The sequence below is a fragment of the Scyliorhinus canicula genome, chromosome 3 (assembly GCF_902713615.1).
Source record: "Scyliorhinus canicula chromosome 3, sScyCan1.1, whole genome shotgun sequence".
Taxonomy (NCBI): Eukaryota; Metazoa; Chordata; class Chondrichthyes; order Carcharhiniformes; family Scyliorhinidae; genus Scyliorhinus; species Scyliorhinus canicula.
Window position 1 is genome coordinate 123204923 of NC_052148.1, and position 23923 is coordinate 123228845.

At 45.8% G+C, this 23923-nt stretch overlaps 1 protein-coding gene across 4 annotated transcripts in view; it reads left to right on the forward strand.

Moving 5' to 3' along the window:
* The window catches only part of fryl (furry homolog, like), a 553990-nt gene that overhangs the window by 3830 nt on the left and 526237 nt on the right, over window positions 1–23923 (forward strand). The window lies entirely within an intron of this gene.

The window sequence follows — 23923 nt, forward strand, 5'->3', positions numbered from 1 at the left end:
AGGACCAGTTTTTGGAAGGACAGTGGTCCAATTTGCTTTCAATTTTCTTGGGGAATCTAAAACTTAAAGTTGGCTGAAATTGATTGGGTAAGCAGTCAATAAGGTATAACTGTAAATAATCAGTGGGAAAGATTTTACAAAACAATTGGAAATGTTCAACAAAAATACATTCCATTGAAAAACAAAAACTCAGCAAGAAAGATCCACCCGTGACTTATTAAGGAGGTTAAGGATTATATTAGATTAAAAGAAGAGGCTTAAATGCTGCAAAGAATAGCAGTAAGCCTGAAGATTGGGAGTATTTTAGAAACCAACAAAGGACCACCAAAATGCTGCAAAAAAAATGGGAAAAGATGAGAGTAAGCTAGCTGAGAATATAAAAGTAGATTTGTAAGAGCTTTTACAAGTATATAAAAAGGAGGAGAGTAGCTAAAGTAAACGCTGGTCCCTTTGAAGCAAGGTGGGAGAAATGATACCGTGCTGCCCTTGCAGTCGAAGCATGTTTAATAAGGAAATGACAGCAATGTTGAACAAGTTACATACTCGAAATAGAGGGTAACCTAGGGGCCAATTAGAATCAATAAATTAAGGAATAATATCAATGGAGATTAAGTACTGGAGAAAGTTGAGGGAGGTGGTCTCATAGGGCTATTATCACTGTTCGAGTAATCCAGAGACCCATGGGACTGCTTTCGGGACCTGGGTTTTAATTCCACCATGGCAGATGGTGAAATTTGAATTCAACAAAAATCTAGAATCACGAGTTAAATGATGGCCATGAAACCATTGTCTATTGTTGTAAAATTCATGTGGTCCTTCAGGGAAGAAAATCTGCCATGCTTACCTGGTCTGGCCTACATATGACTCCAAACTCACAATAATGTGGTTAACACTTAACTGCCATTCAGTTCAAGGGTGGTTCAGAACCGGAAACAAATGTTGGCCTTATTATTGATGCCCACATTCCATGCAAGAATAAAATAAAACTAATAATGACAAATTCCCCAGACCTGATGGCCTGTGTCCGAAGATTCCAAAAGAGATTTCTGAAGAGATAAAGAAATCCCAAGATTGGCGCATAATAGTACAGAACTGCTGAAAAAAAGCTATGCTGTCTTAGCTTTTCATTTTACACTTATCAGTAGAGAACTGCAAGAATATTACATTTCTAATGAAGCAACACTTTATATTGCATGAAAGGGTGCTAATTGTTTGGCAAGTTGATTCTGGTCGAGGAGCCATGCACAATACATCAGGAACTATTGTTCCTCATACTTCTGTTCAAATTAGAAATTACCTGAATGTCTTCCTTTACTTGCAGAGGACAGGTCCCTGCAAATGACCATGTGTAGCTTCTAGCACATGTAGCATGGTTGGTATTTTCCACTTACAGGATAATTTACTCGTGGAAAGCCAGGTATTTAGGTCACATGTCCCAACATCTGGTGGATTGTATCGAACAGTACATCCCTTCGATTGTTCACAATGGACAAAATACTGACCATATTCAACCAGCCCCTGCTTGCAAAACTCAAAACATTACGTCTAACATTAGGTGTGATTTTGTGATTTAATAGAACTTGTTGAAAATTCCTTGAGTACTGAGTATTACACTAACGACTAATTTATGATTATCAGTTGGACTTGCAATGTGGCTCATTTATACTTGCGAGAAGGTACATATATTCATAAGCAGGAACCTACCCTCTGCAGGAAAAAGGAATGTGTCCATACAGTGTCTCTCTGTGGAATTAAATAAAAATGTGGTGTATTCTCTATGGCATCATCAAGATCAATCAGAATCGACTAATCAACCAAACAATACCTTTTTCTCATGCAGTATACATTGTTACTCCCTATGAAATTTTGAATTTTGCATGTGTCGTGATGAGTGCAAGATGAAAAGCTTTGACAACGTGTCTCTTTTTTCAGCAGTATTCCCTAGATTCTGAGTCTCAGCAGATCGGAAGTTAGCAAATGTAAAACTACTATTCAAGAAAAGAGGGAGCGAGAAAAGGAACTACAAGCCAGTTAGCCTGACGTAGTTGACAGTAAAGCGCTGGAATCTTTTATTTAGTAATTCTTAACAATGCACTTAGAAAACCATCGTATGACCAACGTCCGTTGTGGCGGTTGGATGTGGGGTTGTTGGCGGAGGAGGAGGTGTGTAGGAGGGTCCGGGCAAGTATTGAGGGGTACCTCGAGGTGAATAATACGGGGGAGGTTCAGGTGGGGATGGTCTGGGAAGCCCTGAAGGCAGTGATTCGTGGGGAGCTGATATCCATCCGGGCACACAGGGAGAGGAGCGAGAGGAGTGAGAGCGATAGACTGGTGGGAAAGATGCTGGAGGTGGACAGGAGGTATGCAGAGGCACCAGAGGAGGGACTGCTGGGGGAGAGGCGCAGCCTGCAGGCTGAATTTGATTTGCTAACCACTACAAAGGCAGAGGCACAGTAGAGGAAGGCACAGGGGGCAGTGTACGAACATGGTGAAAAGGCGAGTAGGATGCTGGCTCATCAGCTCCGCAAGCGGGATGCGGCTAAGGAAATTGCTGGAGTGAGAGACAAGAGTGGGAATGTGGTGCGGAAGGGGGTAGAGGTGAATGAGGTCTTGAAGGACTTTTACGGGGAACTGTACCGGTCGGAGCCAAAGGGGGAGAGGAGGGGAATGGAGAGGTTCCTTGACGGGCTTTCTTTCCCGAAGGTGCAGGAGGAGCAGGTGGAGGGGTTGGGTGCGCCGATTGAGCTGGAGGAGCTAGTTAAGGAGATCGGGCAGATGCAGTCAGGGAAGGCGCCGGGGCCAGATGGGTTCCCGGTGGAATTTTATAAAAAGTTTGTGGACCTAGCGGGCCCCTTGCTGGTGCGGACACTCAATGAAGTGTGGGAAGGGGGGGACTTTGCCCCCGACGATGTCGCGGGCACTGATCTCGTTAATTCTAAAGAGGGACAAGGACCCCCAGCAGTGTGGTTCATACAGGCCCATATCTCTCCTCAACGTGGATGCTAAGGTCCTGGCAAAACCCCTGGCCACCAGGATAGAGGACTGTGTACCAGGGGTTGTACACGAGGACCAGACAGGGTTTGTGAAGGGAAGGCAGCTGAACACGAATGTGCGGAGATTGTTGAATGTCATCATGATGCCGGCGACTGAGGAGGAGGCAGAGATAGTGGTGGCACTGGATGCGGAGAAGGCCTTCGATAGAGTGGAGTGGGGTACTTATGGGAGGTGTTGGGGAGGTTTGGATTTGGTGAAGGGTTCATTAGATGGGTAAGGCTGCTATATGAGGCCCTGATGGCGTGCGTGGCCACGAATAGGAGGAGGTCGGAGTACTTCCGGCTTTACCGAGGGACCAGGCAGGGTTGCCCCCTGTCCCCCTTGTTGTTTGCACTGGCAATCGAGCCGCTGGCGATGGCGTTGAGGGATTCAGAGAGGTGGAGAGGCTTGGTGCGAGGTGGAGAGGAACATAGGGTGTCGTTTTATGCTGATGACCTGTTACTGTATGTGGCGGACCCGGTGGGAGGGATGCCGGGAGTGATGGAGTTGCTAGCTGAGTTTGGGACCTTTTCAGGTTATAAACTAAATTTAGGCAAGAGCGAGGTGTTTGTGGTGCACCCTGGAGACCAGGAGGAAGGAATTGGTAGGCTCCCGCTTAGGCGGGCAGGGGAGAGCTTTAGGTACCTGGGGGTGCAGGTGGCCAGGGACTGGGGTACTCTTCACAAGCATAACTTCACCAGACTTGTAGATCAGATGGAGGAGGAGTTCAAGAGGTGGGACATGCTGCCATTATCGTTGGCGGGGAGGGTACAGTCCGTCAAAATGACGGTGCTTCCGAGGTTCTTGTTCCTCTTTCAGTGCCTGCCCATCTTTATCCCCAGGGCCTTCTTTAGGAGAGTGACTAGAGTATTTTGAGCTTTGTGTGGGCACATGGGACTCCGAGAGTGAAGAGGGTGTTCCTGGAGCGAGGGAGGGATAGAGGCGGGCTGGAGCTGCCCAACCTTCTGGGGTACTATTGGGCAGCCAATGTGTCAATGGTGCGTAAATGGGTGATGGAGGGGGGAGGGGCGGCGTGGAAAAGAATGGAAATGGCGTCATGTAGAGGTACGAGCCTGGGTACCATGGTAACGGCACCGTTGCCGCTCTCCCCTAAGAGGTTTACCACGAGCCCGGTGGTGGCGGCGACCCTAAGAATCTTGGGACAGTGGAGACGGCATCGGGGGGAAATAGGGGGCTCGATGGAGGCTCCACTGGGTGGCAACCATCGGTTCATCCCGGGGAACAAGGATGGGGGATTCAGGGGGTGGCAAAGGGCGGGCATCAGCAAATTGAGGGACCTGTTTATTGGCGGGAGGTTTGCGAGCCTGGGGGAACTGGAAGATAAATTTGGCCTTCCCAAAGGGAACATGTTCAGATACTTGCAGGTAAAGGCGTTTGCTAGGCGACAGGTAGAGGGATTCCCTCTGCTGCCGTCGCGGGGGACGATGGACAGAGTGCTTTCGGGGGTGTGGGTCGGAGAGGGGAAGGTGTCTGACATCTATAAGGTAATGCAGGAGGTGGAGGAGTCGTCAGTGGAGGAGCTGAAGGCTAAATGGGAGGGGGAACTTGGGGAGCAGATAGAGGACGGGACTTGGGCGGATGCCTTGGAGAGAGTCAACTCTTCCTCCTCATGTGCGAGGCTTAGTCTCATCCAATTTAAGGTGCTGCACCGGGCACACATGTCCGGGACTAGGATGAGTAGGTTCTTTGGGGGTGAGGACAGGTGCACCAGATGTTCGGGGAGTCCAGCGAACCACGCCCATATGTTCTGGGCATGCCCAGCACTGGAAGAATTCTGGAAGCGGGTGGCGGGGACGGTGTCGAGGGTGGTTGGATCCAGGGTCAAACCAGGGTGGGGACTTGCGATTTTTGGAGTTGCGGTAGAGCCGGGAGTGCAGGAGGCGAAAGAGGCCGGTGTCCTGGCCTTTGCGTCCCTAGTAGCCCGACGAAGGATTCTGCTACAGCGGAAGGATGCAAGCCCCCCAAGTGTGGAGACCTGGATCAGTGACATGGCGGGATTTATAAAATTGGAAAGGGTCAAATCTGCCCTGAGAGGATCAATACAAGGGTTCTATAAACAATGGCAGCCTTTTCTGGACTTCCTGGCTCAAAGATAGGTAACTTGGTCAATAGCAGCAGCAACCCCGGGGAGGGGGGGGGGGGGGGGGGGGTATTCCTTATTGTAGTGTCTATTCTGTAACTTTATATTGTGTTAATTTGAGTTGTTGTTAAAATGCGGTGTTGTTCATGGAGGTGGGGCGAATGTTTATGATTGTTAATGTTATTGTTATTTTTGGTATTTTACTATGGTGCGTTATTGTTGTATAAATTCAAAATTTTTCAATAAAAATGATTTCAAAAACAAAAGAAAACCATCGTATGTTCAGACAATGCCAGCATGGTTTTATGAAAGGGAAATCCTATTTGGCAAATTTATTACAATTTTTTTGTTAGAAATTAGGGTACATAAAGGGAAACTAGTAGATATTGAATACTTGGATTTCCAAAAGACATTTGATGATGTGCCACACAAAAGGGTAATGGACAAGATAAGGACTCAGAGTTGGGGTGATATATTTGCACGGATAGAGAATTGGTTAACGGACATGAAGCAAGGAGAAGGGATAAATGGGATATTTTCAAGTTAGAGTGCCGCAAGGATTAGTGCTGGGGCTGCGACTATTTGCAGTCCATTAATGACAGTCATGCAACAAGGTTTGCTGATCATCCAAAGTTATGTAGGAATACAAGCTGTGAGAAGGACATAGAAGCTGCAAAGAGGTTTAAACAGGTTAAGTGCTAACTGAAGAACTTGGTTTTGTGTAGCTGTTATTTGGCAGTTTTACAAAACCATTGTTGTGAGAGTGACAGACAGTGAACGATGAAATGTGCAATTTTGGACCTTGGAAGGTGCAGCACATCCCTCATCTTAATAAATCTTTGATATGAGTGATTGTAAGGAATAGGGCATTTGGCATACAAAGAGAGGTTACAGGAGTTTGGCCATGAGCCATAGGTCTGTTAAATGTCCAAACGTGGTGCTCGGACATGGTAGATGTAAGCAAGGCAAAAGTCAGTGCAGAAGCCAATTTAGCTAATTCTGATAAATAGGGAGAGTTTACTCTTGAAAATGTTTGTATTTTTGAAATAAACTGGAGCACACTCTCGGAAACAGATAACTTCAGTTAGCAGTTTGTCCCTGCCTTTGTGAATGTACAGAGCAAGCTTGCTTTGTGGAACAGTTGGATTGCGAACCCTTTTTGAAGCTGTTCTACTGGCTGTGGCGGTGTATATCGGTCTTGATTGCTGATGGTTTAAAACCTCAAACTTATTTCTAAAAGGTTGCATATTTGTTTTCATTAGTATCGCATTTTTATATCTTGTGGTGACCTGCTTGCCCCAGTTACGGCGAGCACTGAAATCCTTTTGCCCAAGACTTGATATCCATTGATATGCACAATGAATAGAACTTGCACAGCAGATTACTGTGTGAGGTTAAAGCGCAAGGGATTGTGGGTAGTGTCTTGAGATGTATAGAAAGCTGGTTAGCAGGCAGGAAGCAAAATATTGGAATAAATAGGTCTTTTTCCGATTGGCAGGAAATGACTAGTGGGGTACCACGGGATCTAGGTTCGAACCCCAGCTGTTCACATCTATGGGCAGCACGGTAACACAGTTGTTAGCTCAGTTGGTTCACAGCTCCAGGATCCCAGGTTCGATTCCCGACTTGGGTCACTGTCTGTGGGTAGTCTGCACGTTCTCTGTGTCTGCGTGGGTTTCCTCCGGGTGTTCCGGCTTCCTCCCACAGCTCAAATACGTGCAGGCAAGATGGGTTGGTCATGATAAATTGCCCTTAGTGCCCAAAAAGGTTGGGTGGGGTTGCTGGGTTACGGGGAGAAGGTGGAAACGTGGGCTTAAGTAGGATGCTCTTTCCAGGGGCCGGTGCAAACTCGATCGGCTGAATAGCCTCCTTCTGCACTGTAAATTCTACGATTTATGATTGAGTTGAGGGAACTAAATGTATTATCTCCAAATTTGCAGATGATATAAAGTTGGGTGGGACGATAAGCTTGAGAAGGATGCAGAGATGCTTCAGCAGGATTTGGACAGGATGCGCGAATGCAGTTTAATGTGGATAAATGTGAGGTTATCTGCTTTGGTAGCAAAAATGGAAAGGCAGAATATTATTTGAACTCGTATAAATTGAGATAGATGGATACTCGGCCAGACCTTGTTGTTCTTGTGCATCAGTCGCTGAATGTAAACCTGCAGGTACACCAGGCAGTAAAGAAGGCAGATGGTACGTTGGGCTCATAGTGCGAGGGATGTAAATAGGGATGTTTTTAAAAAATATATTTTTATTCTTCATTTTCATATTTTCTTCAAAATATACCCCCCACCACCACCACCACACACAGATTCCTCCCCTCCACTTCCTCTTGTAAACTCCTCCCCTCAGCCTCAGTTCCTTCCCTCAATGTTTCACCCGGGCTAGACTCACCAAAACCTTTTCTACCAGGCTCCGATGGCCCCAGCCCCTTCCCTCCACCTCACTCCCATTCACTGGCCGGCTTAAACCTGCCAGTGTGGAGACCCCTGCCCGGGTCTCCTTCCCCCCCTTGCCTGGTCCCAGGAAAACCAAGAAATCCCCTTCAGCACACAACCCCAGCATACACACCCAAGCATCAAAGAACCATCATTGCAAATTAAAGTCCCAACTCTTCCCTTCCTTGTCCAGATGTACAGCATCGACTCATTTCGTACATACACCAAGATGCAGTGAAAAAATAAAGTTACATGAGGCTACATTAGTACAAGACCCGCTCTCAGTCGCATTTCTCAATTCTGCCACAGTCCTTCTGCCTTCACAAACCCCTCCGCCGTCCCAAAATAAAAGTTCTTGGATTTGTAGGTCGCCCTCAATTTAGCTGGATACACTATGCCGCACTGCACCTTGCTGTTGTACGGTGCCTTCTTCACCCGGCTGAAGGCCGCCTGCCTCCTCGCCAACTCCACCGTAAAGTCCTGGTGTATGCGTATACCAGCTCCAGCCCACTGCACCACCTGCTTCTGCTTTGCCCAGCACGGGACCTTCTCCTTCACGCTGTACCTACGGAAACAAACAGTTACTACTCTTGGCGGCTCACGTGCCTTTGGTATAGGCCTCCGCCATCTATGAGCCCGATCCCATTCGTACCGAGAGGGATCGTCCCCCTCCCCCAATAGCTCCGCCAACATCTTGGCAAAATACTCCATCGGCCTCAGGCCTTCCACCCCTTCGGGCAGACCCACGATCCTCAGATTCTGCCACCTGGATCTGTTTTCCAGGTCTTCCATTTTGGCTTGCAGACCCTTGTTGGTCTCTATCACTCTCTGCAGCTCCTTCCCTATCGAGATGAATTGATCACTGTGCTGCGATAATGCCTCTCCCACTTCCTTTAGTATCTCACCTTGCTCCCACACCTCCGCCGCTGCGCTCGATACTGCCGCCCTCACCGGGGCAATCGCTTCCTCCACCAGCACTTTCAGTACCGTTTCCATCTCCTCCTTCATCGCTTCCATGTTCCACGGCCATCACTTTGGTCATTTCTTCTGCCGTGAGCAATGCGGCCTCTCCTGGTGCCCCAGCCTCCTTACAGTTCCTGCGCTGCCCTTTCCACTCATTGGTGGACTTTCAGTACCCCTTTTTCACCGCCGTTTTTTCCCCAAACTTGAACATTTCTCCTCACTGTGCCTTCTTACAACTTTTTCAGCCTCCGTTGTCCCTGGGACCGAGTGTTAAAACCCCAAAAATTCTATTCCCGAGTGGGAGCCCTCCAGTGTGCGGTTGCCTCCCGCCCGCCGTCACCTGAAGTCCCCGGAATAGGGATGTTTTACTGCAATTAAACAGGGCCTTCGTGAGGCCACATCTGGAATATTGTGTACAGTTTTGGTGTCCTTATCTGAGGAAAGATGTACTTGCTATGGAGGGAGTGCAGAGAATGTTTACCAGGCTGATTTATAGGATGGTGGGACTTTCATGTAAAGAGAGACTAAATCAGTTAGGATTATATTCATTGGAGTTTAGAAGAGTGAAAGGGGATCTCATAGAAAAGTGTAAAATTCTAACAGGATTGGACAGGATCGGGTGGCACGGTAGCACAGTGGTTCGCACAGCTGCCTCACAGCTCCAGGGATACGGGTTCAATTCCGGCCTTGGGTGACTGTGTGGAGTTTGCACTTTCTCCCCTTGTTTGCCTAGGTTTCCTCCGGTTTCCTCCCATAGTCCAAAGATGTGCAGGTTAGGTGGATTGGCCGTGCGGAATTGCCCCTTAGTGGCCAAAGTGTTAGGTGGGGTTACTGGGTTATGGGGATAGACTGCTCTTTCCAAGGACCGGTGCAGACTCGATGGGCCGAATGGCCTCTTTCTGCACTGTAGGATTCTATGGTTGGGAAGTCGAGAACTAGGGGTTATAGCTTGAGGGTAAGGGTAAACCTTTTAGGACTGACGGGAGCAGACATTTCTTCACCCAGAGAGTGGTGAATCTGTGGAATTCAGTGCCACAGAAAGTAGTTGAGGCCAAAGCATTGTGTAATTTCAAGAAGGAATTAGATACAGTTCTTGGAGCTAAAAGAATCAAGGGATGGGGGAGGGAAGGCGGGGACAAAGCATTGACCTTGGATGATCAGCCATGATCATAATGATGTGGAGGTGCCGGCGTTGGACTGGGGTGAGCACAGTAAGAAGTCTTACAACACCAGGTTAAAGTCCAACAGATTTGTTTCTACACGAGCTTTCGGAGCACTGCTCCTTCCTCAGGTGAATGGAGAGGTATGTTCCAGAAACATTTATATAGACAAAGTCAGAGATGCCAGACAATGCTTGGAATGCGAGCATTTGCGGGTAATCAAATCATTACAGATCCAGTGATAGGGGGCATCTCTGACTTTGTCTATATAAATGTTTCTGGAACATACCTCTCCATTCACCTGAGAAAGGAGCAGTGCTCCAAAAGCGCGTGTTTGAAACAAACCTGTTGGACTTTAACCTGGTGTTGTAAGACTTCTTACTATGATCATAATGAATGGCAGATCAGGCCTAAGGGGCGAATGGCCTTGTCCTGCTTCTATTTTCCACACATGTTTCTATTAATCCTGAAGTCCACCACTACCCACTTCCAACCACTCTGAACAATCACCTTAAATCCTAATCTGTTCTTGATTGTGGCCAACTTTTAAACTAGTTTGCAGTCCTCCCTGCTAATTTCATACCCTTTAACCTTTTCTCATAACTTTCTATGCGGTACCTTGTCAAAAACTTTCCTAAAGTCCAGAAACAGCACAATACTTCATTTTGCCCGGCTACCATGTCTCAAAGAATTCTGAGATGTCGAAGCACATTTGTCCTTATTGAAATTTGTGCTGGCTATATTTTTTTTCTTTTTAATAATAATCTTTATTAGTGTCACAAGTAGCCTTACATTAACACTGCAATTAAGTTACTGTGAAAATTCCCCAGTCACCACACTACGGCGCCTGTTCGCGTACACTGAGGGAGAATTCAGAATGTCTGATTCACCTCACAAGCATGTCTTTCAGCGAGGGAATGGGCAGGGCTCCATAAGTGGAACTTAACAGAGCTGATGGAGGAGGCCAGGGTGGATCTTAGCAGGCGGAATACACTGCAGTTGACTTTGGCGGGGAGGTTCCAAGTAGTAAAAATAAATATTCTGCTGAGGTTCTTGATCTTTTTTTCAGACATTTCCAATCTTTATACCAAAGGCCTTTTTTCAGAGACTGGACACTATCATTTTGCACTTTGTATGGGCAGGGAAGGTGCCAAAAGTTAGGAGGACCCTGCTACAGAGGCAAAGGCAGCAGGGGGAGGGTTGGCGTTGCCGAACCTGCTTCATTATTATTGGGCGGCGAATGTGGTAAAGATGGTGGGAAGGAGAGGGGGTAGAGTGGGTTAGGATGGAGGAGAAATCTTGTAAAGGGTCCAGCCTAAGGGCCATGGTAAACGCAGTGTTGCCAATGGTGCTGAGTAGGTATTCAAGGAGCCTGGTGGCGCAGTTCATGATGAACATTTGGAACCAGTTGAGGAGGCATTTTAGGATGGAGATGTCGGTGTTAATGCCGCTGTGTGAGAATCATGGGTTTGAACCGGGGCGGGGGGGATGGATAGTGTATATAGGAGGTGGAGGAAAGTGGGGCTGGTCAAGGTGAGGGATTTGTATTTGGAGGAAGGGTTTGCCATTTTGGAGGAGCTAAGTTACAGGGTAGAGAGTTCAGGAATCTGCAGGTTAAGGACTTTGCGTGAAAGGGCTGGAAGGAGTTCATTAGGTTACCCTGCTGGAGTTACTTCTACTTCTGGTTGTGGAAGGGAAGGGCAGAATTGGGGATATATACAGGTGGTTGGGAGAGCTAGTGGTGAAGATTAAGGAGAAATGGGAAGGGGAATTGGGAGGGGAAATCAACTGGGGAGTATGGAATGAGGCACTTCTTGGGTAAACGGGACCTCCTGGTGTGCAAGGATGAGCCTGATACAGTTTAAGGTTGTACACCGGGTACATGTGACTCGGACAAGAATGAGTGGGTTGTTCCAGGAGGTGGCAGATGAGTGTGAGAGTTGTGGGTGGGGGTCAGCTTGCACTTGCACGTGATTATGAAAATTGGAGAGATTCTGGGTGGGAATGTTTACGGTCTTAGCTTTGGTGGCGCTATTGGGGTTTTGGAAAAAGCGGGGCTTATGGAGAGGAGGAAGGCCGATGTCGTGGCCGTTGCCTCTCTGCTTGCCCGGCGACGTATTTTACTGGAGTGGCGGTCAACATTGTCACTGGGGGTAGTGCCCTGGTTGGGTGACCTGTATGACTTCATGCGGTTGGAAAAGATAAAGTATGAGCTAAGGGGCTCAGCAGAGGGATTTGAGTAAAGGTGGGGATGTCCGTGACCTTGTTTGAGGAGTTGTTCATTGGGGGGGGGGGGGGGGGGGGGGGGGGGGGGGCAGTAACCTTTTTTGCTGCATGTGTGTAATAAAATATATTTAAAAAAACAAGCACACCTTTCGGGACTTGTGGGAGGAAATCGGCACCTCCGGAGAAATCCACGCAGACATGGGGAGAATGTGCAGACTCCGCAGACATATACACTTCTGGGGCGGCATTCTCCCCTACCCGGCGTGACGGAGGGTCCTGGAGTAGGGGAGTGGCGCCAACCACTCCGGGGTCGCGCCTCCTCAAAGGTAGGGAATTCTCCCCACCTTTGGGGGCCAGACCCGCGCCGGAGCGGTTGCCACCAGAAGACCGGCGCAAAAATCCGGCGCCCCCGGCAGCGGGGCTGGCTGAAAGGCTTTCGCCGGTCCGCGCATTCGCCGGCAGTGACGTCAGCGGCAGCTGGCCGCTGACGTCACTGCCGGCGCATGTGCAATGTGGGGTTCTCTTCCGCTTCCGCCATGGCGGAGGCCGTGGCGGCCGCGGAAGAAAATAGAGCAGCCAGGGCACTGGCCCGGACTCTGAGGGGGGGTCCCGATCGCGGGCCAGGCCACCGTGGGGGCACCCCCCAGGGTTCGATCGCCCCCCGCCCCCCCAGGACCCCGGGGGCCTGCTCGCGCCGCTGAGCCCGCCGTTCCAGAGGTGGTTTAAACCTCGGCGGCGGGAGAGGCCTCCCAGCGGCGGGACTTCGGCCCATCCGGGCCAAAGAATCGCCGCAGGGGCCTCTCCGATTGGAGTGGCGAGATTCCTGCCCCCGCCACTTCCCGGGTGGCGGAGAATCTCTGCCACGGCGGGGGCGGGATTTTAGGCAGGGTCGGAGAATTTCGCCCCTGATGTGTCTATGCACAAGTGTTAATGTTGTCACAGTTTGGTTCTGACCTATGAATCCTCCACAGAAGTAGAATCCTTAGTTGACATAGATCCAAGGATAGGGATAATTAGTGTGTCCTGCTACAGTAGTAAGTCTACCACATAGTGAGAATGCTTGTTACATGCTCCTGGCATGCTCTTGGCTCAAATTCTGACTTCTGTATGTAGAAGGGAAGTTAGTTACACTATCTTGGTTCTGATGCTCAAGTTTATGTGAAAGCATTGTTTACACCAGGGGTTCTCAACCTTTTTTAACCCATGGACCCCTTTTCCTCTTAATTTTTTTTTGTGGACCCCCATAGCCATTCCACAGAAAAAAAAGCTTCTTATATGCGTGGTAAACTAATCCTAAAGTCCATCTACCTTACCGTGAGGGTTGGAAACGGATTAGCGGTATTTTCGTACGTTGCCAAACTTATTCTAATATGAAAAGTAATGAAAAAGACTTTTTACTGACTAAATTGAATTAAATTACTCTAAAAATAACCAATTCATATCAAATATACACAGTTTCTAGTGATTACTGTGTTAAATCATTCATTAAACTTGTCATGGAGAAACGTGGCATAAGCGTCAGGTCAACCGTGGGTATTTAATAAGCTGCTTCTGTCATTAAAGGTCCTCCGGGCTGTTCCTAGGGGACAATAGCCCGGGCAATCTTCAACAACAACTGTCATTAAAGCACAATAAACCCATTTTCCATCAACCGGTATGGATTTTTCTTTCTCAGAATACAGTACCACAAAAATAAACACAGCAAATGCACCTTTTTGGTTCTGAGCCCCTTCAGCCCTCAAGGTAAATTAGATAGATTATAATCTCTCTTTGACCTTTGTCAGTGCGAGAGAGAGAGAGAAAGGTGAATATTCATCATGAAAACAAACATTTTTTTTCTTCTACTTGATTCTCAGTAATAACAATTGTTCTGAAGTAGAATAGCTCTATGGACCACTAAAATATCACCGTGGACCCCCAATTCGGTATTTTTTTTGTGTGGATCCCCAGTAATGTTACATGGACCCCCAGGGTCCATGTGGACCCCGGTTGAGAACCACTGGTTTACACTGTTCTTGGTCTGTTCCACTATCTTGGATCAGATGTTTGTTGTCAGTAGTTGCATTGCTTGGCTCATTTGTGTGTGCATGAATGCCACCATTTGCATTGTTTTAGGTAGGACTTTGGTGTGTGTGCGTGAGCTAAGTGTGGTTCTATGGTCACAATTTGTGGTCCTGGTATGCAATTATTTTGTTGCTCTTGTGAAGTGTCTTGGGACCCTTTACAACATTAAAGGCACTGTGTAAGTAGTTGTTGATCAGTTTTTCATGATCAGCATTAAGTTGCACCAGAATGATTACAATTATCCCCAAAAAAGGCTGTCTGTCCAAATTAAAAGTAATATAGGTTAGTTTAAAATAATATTCATGTTTAGACGAGTAGCATTCAATTAAATGAAAATCACTTATTGTCACGAATAGGCTTCAATGAAGTTACTGAAAAGCCCCTAGTCACCACATTCCGGCACCTGTTTGGGGAGGCCGGTACGGGAATTGAACCCACGCTGCTGGCCTCATTCTGCATTACAAGCCAGCTGTTTAGCCCACTGTGCTAAACCAGCCCCGTTGCAATACTTTGTTCTGGTTGATATGTACCAAGTCTCTCAATGTAATTTATGTTATGGACCTGTCGGTATTTTATTTTAATCCAGTTTTTTGAAAAGTTTGTTTAATCTTAATTTATAATTACCAGCAAAGCAGCTACACAACCAAAGCAGTAAGATTACTTTGTTCTGTATTCTCACTATGTGGTAGACTTACTAGCAGGACACACTAATTATCCCTATCCTTGGATCTATGTCAACTAAGGATTCTACTTCTGTGGAGGATTCACAGAATCCCCTGTCCAGGTATTGACTCATCCCCTTCCTATCTCTCCGATGCTTCAGCCCCGCTGCTGCTCCCTCCTCTTTGTCAAGTATTCACATAAGCTCATTTATCTGAACGGATGGTGCCCTTTTGCTGCTTGTGTCCTTGCAGTCAACACTGGTAAATATCAACTGTAAACGTCCTTTTCTCAACCATTCAACTCAAAGTCATTGAACTCAGAGGTTCACAAATTTCTTTCATACATCCGACCGCAGCATTTCCAAAGGGCATTTGTATGGTGTCTTAATTTTTCGACAGGGTGATTTTAAAAATTCACTACCATCTGTTTAGAAGTTCTACACATTGATTAGCTATTTCAGGATATTGTGGTTTAAGTTGAATTATATTTAGTAAATAAAAGGTGAATAGACTGCAACTTCCGAATTCCAGGGTGCAGTATTGGGGGAGTAGCACAAAGATGCACTGGAGAATCCCCTTTGGAAGTTTAAAGGTTAGGTTTGCATGGCAATTTCCCAAAAGTGCAAACGTCCTTGGCACTGTGGGATTAAACCTCTGACAGGAACTTCCCATCCTATGAGATTCCTCCCTCCTCCACCCCCCCGAACTAGTCCTGGTGCCACTCCACCCCCACCCAAAATAAACCTGGAACAGTGGCAGTCCAACTCTGATTGCCACTCGGAGGAAGTTCAGGCCCAACATTTCACCAGGTATAATGTTAAAAACAATTCAGCAGTACCATATTAAAGGATCTCTTGAGAATTAATCAAGGTCAGGACTATCATCATTAACCCTTTCTGTTTCTGTCGTTCATCCAAAACTGTATAAAACATTTTCAGCATTCATTGGCCCTGTAAAGTTTCTCATAAACTGGTGGGTACCATGTGGCCGTACACAATGTCTGAGCACAAGCTAAAACTCTGCACCTGGTCAGGCAATCTGAAAGATCCTATTTGGCAGTCCACCACATTCTGGTACTGGAACATGGCTCCATTATCTTTCTCACAGTTGGATTAACCTATTAAAAGGTTGAGCTCAACCTATTTTTTCCACACTTTCTTGTTTGGGCTTTCGTGTGTAAAAGGCATTCAAGCCTGTAAAATATCAGCTCTAAATAAATAATTTGTTATTTAAATAAATAATTTAAATTTGTTTAAAGTTTTGAAAAATAATTTGTGATTGTTTCTCGAGGCATTACATTTCAGTTGTTGTGGGGGGGACAATATCTTGGTTTGTGATGCATATTATCACTTTGGATATCTGCCACATGGCCAGTGCAAATATCCACCACATAAAAAACATGTGTTACGACACCGTGGGCTAGCTGGTGTGTGACCAATTCCAGCCCCATTTGACCCTGAGTCGCAACACAGTTCAAATTACATTTTATTTAAAAAACCCCAAGCTTTTAGTTGCGTTAACTACAGTCATGAGGTTTGCAAATTTAAACACAAGTAGCCTTTTATTAGTAATGTTAATTATAATTATAGGCAAAAACCACAGCTGGCTAACTACTATCAGATCCCCAACCCCCCCCCCCCCTTTTTAAATTTGCCCCTCCACTCTCTACATGCACAGACAAACAACACAGGGGAAAGGGTGGTTGAAAGGGAAGAGGAATAAAAAAACAAAAGGTTAAGGATGTTTGATTCAAATAGACGTCTTCCAGTTAGTTTCCTTCTCAAGATTAGGCCCTCAGTTGGATCCTTTCTTTTCCTTCAGCTTGTAATGATCTTCACTGCAGATTCACGAAGATAGCAGGCAGCAGAGAGAGAGGGAAACACAGCTCCTCTTCCTTTAAGGGCCTAGAGGCTTCTGGCAGGTTTTGTCTGGGAAAGAAACACCTGGCAAGAACCAAATGCTGACTGTTGTCAGGCAGAACACTGTCCCCAGCCAACCCACCAGTAGCCAGTTAGCTAATCGAACCAACTTCCTCAAAAAGCGGTTCCAACAAGTATGGTTTCTCCTCTCCAAAATACAAACCGAGGACACTCCTGGAAAGTGCTGTTCTGCTTAAAGGCACAATCCGATTATCGGTCCATGGACCAGAAATAATAAAATAAATGGGAACAAAGGAATTAAACAGGAAAGACTCTTATAGATGAAACAATAATAACCATTTGCAATGTGTGGAAAAACTGTCCTGGAGTAAAACTAACAGCCAGAACGCAGGCCTGCTTAAAGCCTAAATTGGATGAACCGTTGAATATGTTTATTCAAAATTGATCAACATTAACTAAAATTTCCAGCTTTACAAGGAATTAGCTACAATTTAGCATTAGACAGAGAATACAATACTCTGATATTGAAGTCAGAGACAAAAGAAATCCCAATGACAGGACGCAGACTTACACTAATGTGGCACCTAGTCTAGTGCAGTGCCTCCTACAGGGAAACTAATGTAAAAGTGAGGTTTTTTTCTATCAATCAATACATAATCCAAAATAGTCTAGTCATGTCTAGAAAGTGGAATAAAGCTAAGAACATGCAGATGAGATGTGCAAGGTAGCACAGTTAGCATTGTTGCTTCACAGCACTTGGGTCCCAAGTTTGATTCCCGCTTGGGTCACTGTCTGTGCGGAGTCTGCATGTTCTCCCCGTGTCTGTGAGGATTTCCTCCGGGTGCTCCTGTTTCCTCACACAAGTCCCGAAAGACTTGCTTGTTAGGTGAATTCAACATTCTGAATTCTCCCTCAGTGTAACCGAACAGGGACCGGGGTGGGCGATGAGGGGATTTCCACAGTAACTTCATTGCAATGTTAATGTAAGCCTACTTGTGACAATAATAAAGATTATTATTAATTATCTTAAGGAATGAGACTCCATATTTGTAAAATTATTTTTTCAGGGCCACTATTCAGCAGCACTTATGCCATTTAAAAGCTCACTTCTGAATGCACCATCTCTAACTTTTTCTGTCATTGTTAGTGTGGAGCTCATGGGCAGGTACCCTGAGTTCACACCATTGCATTAATTTCAGCGCTGAGTCTATCAGCGAGAAATGCAATGCTGCAACCTGTGGAGGAACAAGGTACCTCTACCAGCAACTTCTGAGTTTATTTGTTTAATTGGTTATGTGCATATGCCAAAATTTGCTGTCTGATTTACCTCGTGATAATAATCAGCACTGTTAGCCTCATCATTATTCTTTCTGCAGTATGTGTCCCCTTGCCATTTAATGTAGCAAAGAAGGTAGGAGGGGTTATAAGCAACAATTTGCATTTATATAATGCCCTCAGTGTAGAAAAATGTACCATGGCTGTTAACAAGAGCATTTAAACCATATTTAATAGTGAACCACAAAACAGGATATTTAGACAAAGGACTGAAAGCTTGGTTAAAGAGGTAGGTTTTGAGGAGCATCTTAAACGATATAGAGAGGCAGAGAGGTTTAAGAAGGAGGCAAAGAAACTTAGGAAGTGAATTCTAGAGTTTAGGATCAAGGTAGCCGAAAGCAGGCTGCCAAGAGTGGAGTGATTAAAATCGGGTAAAAGCAAATTACTGCGGCTGCTGGAATCTGAAACAAAAGAGAAAATGCTGGAAAATCTCAGCAGGTCTGGCAGCAAAGCTTTGACAAAGAGTCATTGTACTCAAAACGTTAGCTTTTTCTCTCCCTACAGATGCTGCCAGACCTGTTGAGTTTTTCCAGCGTTTTCTCTTTCGCGATTAAAATCGGGGATGGTCAAGGCGCCAGAATTGGTACCTGAAATGGGAGGAAGTTGCAGTTCATAGGGAGCTGTTGACAAAGCAATCCGATAACACTAATTCAGTTTTGTTGTAGAGAGGTTGGGCAGTGCCTTGAAACATGTCACCAGAGTGCGTCAAGCAGATAGGGAAAAAGTAGGACATGGATGGATCTTTCAGGGATTGAGGTGGCTCTGACTGGGGGTGGGAATAGAAGCAGTTGTTAGAAATGCATTATCCAATAGTAAGAGGCAGTCAGCAGTGATAGCTCCATAAAGTTGGATAACAGAGAGCAGGTGTTCAATGAGAATAATGTGGTTTAACCTGTTAAAGGCTCTAATGTGGACACTGAAGGATAAAACACATTTAAGTTGGAAAGGTCGGAACAAGGAGGAAGCAAACTAGTGGAACATGACGGGCTCCAACCTGCTCTTGGAGTAAATGGATGTTTAGTGATGAGGTGAATGGCAACAGCGAGGAGGAGGGAACAATAAAAGGAGTGAATTGGATAAAAGGCAAGCCACAATGATGACCATCAAACTACGAGATTGTCGTAAAAATCCATCTGGTTCAATTATGCCCTTTAGGGAAAGAAAGCTGCCACCTGTAGCCTCTCTGGCCTGCATGTGCCTTCGGATCCAACAGCTATGTGGTTGACTCTTATCTGCCATTTGAAAACGTCTAGCAGGGCATTCAGCTGTATCAAATCATATCAGAAAATTTGCAAAAATAAAACCAGCTGAAATGCCTAGCATCGAGCCAGGCATTGGTTATAAAAAAGGTGCACTCAGTCCAATTGGTCTGCAAACAGTCTGGGACGTGCCAAAATTGGGAGAGCTAGCTCCCAAACTAGTCAAGCAATAGCCTGACATAGTCGTGCTCACAGAATTATACCTAACCGTCAATATCCCAGACTTTTTTGTTACCATTCCTAGGCATGCCCTATCCTCACGGCAGGACAAACCAACCAGAGGTGACAAATGCTAATACTTTTGTGCTAAATTGGATAAATTTAGATTGGCTAAATTAGTCATCCTTGAGGTTATGAGCAAAATTCTATTCTACCACGTTATGTAAACTCATGACCTAACATTGTCTCACTCTATTTACCATTACCATCAAACCAGGAAATAGTCCTGGGTCTATGGGAAATGTAGGAGAGTATGCCAAGAATAGCAGCAGGCATTCGAAATGATGTGACAACCTGGTGAAGCTACACCATAAGTAACAAACATGCGAAACAGTGGAAACAGCATGCTATAGACAGAGCTAAGCAATCCCACAACTAATGGATCAGATCAAAGCTCCGCAGTGTTGTCTTAAGTTGTGAAAGGTAGTGGTCAATTAAGCGCATGTATCCCCATCTTCAGTGATGGCAGAGCCCAGCACCCCAGTGCAGAAGACTAGGCTGCAGCGCTTGCATCCATTTTCAACTATAGGTGTCAGGTGGATGATTCATCTTGGCCTTGCCCTCAGTCTAGCATCGCAGAAGCAAGTCTTCAACCAATTTGATCCATTTGAAGTGATATCAAGAAATGACTGCACACACTTCTGCAGCAAAGGCGATGGGCCCCTGAGAACATCCTGGCTCCAGTGCTGATGATTTGTGACTTGTAACTGGATCCGGTTCCATCCAAGCTGCTCCAGTACAGCTGAAACAAAGGCAGTTGCTACCTATGAGATGCACTGCAGAACCGTGCCATGGCCCCTACACCACCACTACCCAAACCCTCCACCTCTACAACTTGGAAGAACATGTGCAGCAGATATATGAGAATACCACTGCCTGCAAGTTCCCTTCTAATTCACCCACCATCCTGACTTGGAAATGTATCACAGCACCTTTACTGACACTGGGTCAAAATCCTGTAACACTGCACCAGGCTGTACCTGCATCACCCAGACTGCAGCTGTTCAAGGCAGCAGCTTATCACCACCTCCTTGGCAGTTGGGTGTGGGCAATAATTGCTGGCTTTGCCAATGGTACCCAAATCCCATGAACAAATCTTTAAAAAATCAACCTGTCAAAGTGGACCTTGCACTGAGCACACTGGACATATCAAAGACTTGTGCTCCAGAAATAGCCATGACCCGAGCCAAGCAGTTCCAGAACAGCTACAGCACTGGCATCTATCTGCCTGACAGTGTGGAATACTGCTCAGGTATGTACTGTTCTCAAAAAGCAGGGACAAATCCAATCTGGCCAACACTGTACCATGAAACTAATCTCAATCATTAGCAGAATGATGGAAGGTGTCATTAACAAGCATTACATTAAGTAGCACTCACTGAGTAATAACCTGTATACTGCACAGTTTGGGTTTTGCTGGGACCATTCAACTCCAGACCTCATTATTACCGTGTCCAAACAAGGATAAAAGAGCTGCATTTCAGAGGTGCAGTGAGATTTGATTGCCCTTGACTTGGTGTAGCATTAAGGAGCCCTAATAGATTTGAAGTCAATGGGAATCAGGTGGGGGGTACTGGGGGGGGGGGGGGGGGGGGGGGGGTGTGTGTGTGTGATGGTAGGAAATTCTCCACAGGCTGCAGCGATTCAAGAAGGTGACTCGAGGGCAGTTAGAGATGTGCCATAAATGCTGATCTTGCCAGTGATGCTGATATCCCATGAGCAAATGAATAGATACCGTTAGTTAAAAGGGGAAGAAAATAAGAATGAGTGTGAACCTGTGGTCGGAAGATGAAGAAATAGCTGCAAACAATTCCAAGAATCTGATGTTTCTAAACTCTGTTACCATTTTTCATACTGCACTGTTTAGGTCCTATGCTTGTGGTTCTTGAACAGATAGGGGAGTCTATCTGCTAGCATCTAGCCAAAAATGTATTTGAAACACATGCAATATATCTGGTGAATAAACAAATTGCATTGGCTGAAGGGCATGGTAAGAAGAGATTGGAGAAAGCATGAATGATAAGGGAGGAGGGGATGAAATGGTGGAGGACCCACTTCCCTCACTATATATAGAGCCCACACTTTTTTCCCCTTTGATGCTCCCCACCAATTCCATGTGAGAAGGAAAGAAGGAAAAGCTAAGTGAAAAATTAAGGGAAGCAAGAAATAGCAACAGAGGTTTAAAGACAGGAGGATAATTATAGTAATCTTTATTGTCACAAGTAGGCTTACATTAACACTGCAATGAAGTTACTGTGAAAAGCCCCTAGACGTCACATTCCGGCGCCTGTTCGGGTACACAGAGGGAGAATTCAGAATGTCCAGTTCACCTAACAGCACGTCTTTTGGAACTTGTGGGAGGAAACCAGAGAACCCGGAGGAAACCCACACAGATACGGGCAAAACACAGACACAAGGAGAACGTGCAGACTCCGCACAGATTGTGACCCAAGCCGGGAATCAAACCTGGGACCCTGGCGCTGTGAATCAACAGTGCTACCACTGTGCTACTGTGCTGCCCTAGTAAGCTGAAGACAGCAGAGTCAGATAATGGAGAAACCATACCTTCTGGGTATGTGTGTAATGGCACAATGCACTGATTTTGTCATATACTAAATAATTGTCATATACTAAATGTTGGGGATCGTAGGATTTAGTGAGAGGGAGAAACTGAAGCAGTTGTAGTAGAGAAATCGTTTGGGGAAATTGATGGGATTGAAACCTGATAATTCCCCAGGCCCTAATAATATATTTCCCAGAGTACTTAAAGAAGTGGCTGTCAAAATAGTGAATGCATTGGTGGTCATCTTCCAGGATCCTATAGACTCTGGAACAGTTCCTGCAGATTGGAGGGTAGCTGATGTGACTCCATATTGGAGGTAGAGAGAAAGGAGGGAATTATGGACCAGTAAGCCTGTCTTGGGATAGTAGGGAAAATTCTAGAATCTGTTATCAAAGATTTTATCGCAAAGCACTTAGCAAATAGTAACGGGATCAGACAGAGTCAGCATGGATCAATGAAGGGGAAATCATGCTTTACAAATCTACTGGAATTCTTTTGAGGATGTAGCCAGTAGAGTTGATGAGGGGAGCCAGTTGATGTGGTATATTTGGACTTTCAGAAGGCTTTTTACAGTCCCCCATAAGAGATTAATGTGTAAAATTAAAGTGCATGGGATTAGGGTTAGTGTAAGGTGATCGAAAGCTGATTGGCAGACAAGAAACAGAGTAGGAATTAACAGGTCTTTCAAATTGACAGGCAGTGACTAGTGGGGTACCATTGGGATCGGTGCTAGGGCCCCAGCTATTCACAATATATATTAATGATTTAGATGAGCGAACAAACTGGAATATCTCCAAATTTGCAGATGACACCAAATTGGGTGGGAGGGTGAGCTGTGAGGAGGATGCAGAGATCCTTTAGTGCGATTTGGGCAAGTTGAGTGAGTGGGAAAATTAATGGCAGATACAGTATAATTTGGAGAAATGTGAGGTTATCTAATTTGGTAACAAAAATACAATGGCAAACTATTATCTGAATGGCCATAAATTAGGAGAAGGATCTGCGTGAGTTTCACCCCCACAACCCAAAATGATATGCAGGGTAGGTGAATTGGCCATGCTAAATTGGCCCGTGATTGGAAAAATAGAATTGGGTACTCTAATTTATATTATTTTTTTTAAAAAAGGAAAGAAATGAATAAATTAGGAGAGGGAAATGTGCAATGAGATCTGGGTGTCCTCGTACACCAGTCACTGAAGGTAAGCATGCAAGTACAGCAGGCGGTAAAGCAGGCAAAATGGTATGCTGAAATTAAATGAAAAAATGAAAATGAAAATCGCTTATTGTCACAAGTAGGCTTTAAATAAAATTATTGTGAAACGCCCCTAGTCGCCACATTCCGGCGCCTGTTCGGGGAGGCTGGTACGGGAATTGAACCGTGCTGCTGGCCTGCCTTGGTCTGCTTTAAAAGCCAGCGATTTAGCCCTGTGCTAAACCAGCCCCTACCAACTGGTTTTCATTGCGAGAGGATTCGAGTACAGGAGCAGGGATGTGTTGCTGCAATTACACAGAGCCTTGATGAGGCCGCACCTGAATATTGTGTGCAGTTTTGGTCTCCTTATCTGAAGATGGATGTTCTTGCTTTGGAGGTAGTGTAGCAAAGGTTTACCAGACTGATTCCTGGGATAGCGGGACTGACATGAGGAGAAATTGAATTGGTTAGGATTGTATTCGCTGGAGTTCAGAAGAATGAGGGGGGGATCACATTGAAACCTATAAAATTCTAACAGGACTAGATAGGGTGGATTAAGGAAGGATGTTCCCAATGATGGGTGTGTACAGAACCAGGGGCCACAGTCTGAGGATACAGGGTAGAGTATTTAGGACAGAGATGAGATCCCCTAGTCGCCACACTGCGGCGCTTGTTCGGGGATATTGAGGGAGAATTCAGAATTTTGGCCTGTGGAATTCGTTACCACAGGAAGTAGTTGAGGCGAAAACAAAGAACAATACACATTGTATGTTTTCAAGAAGCAGTTCGATAGAGCACTTAGGGTGAAGGGGGTCAGCGGAT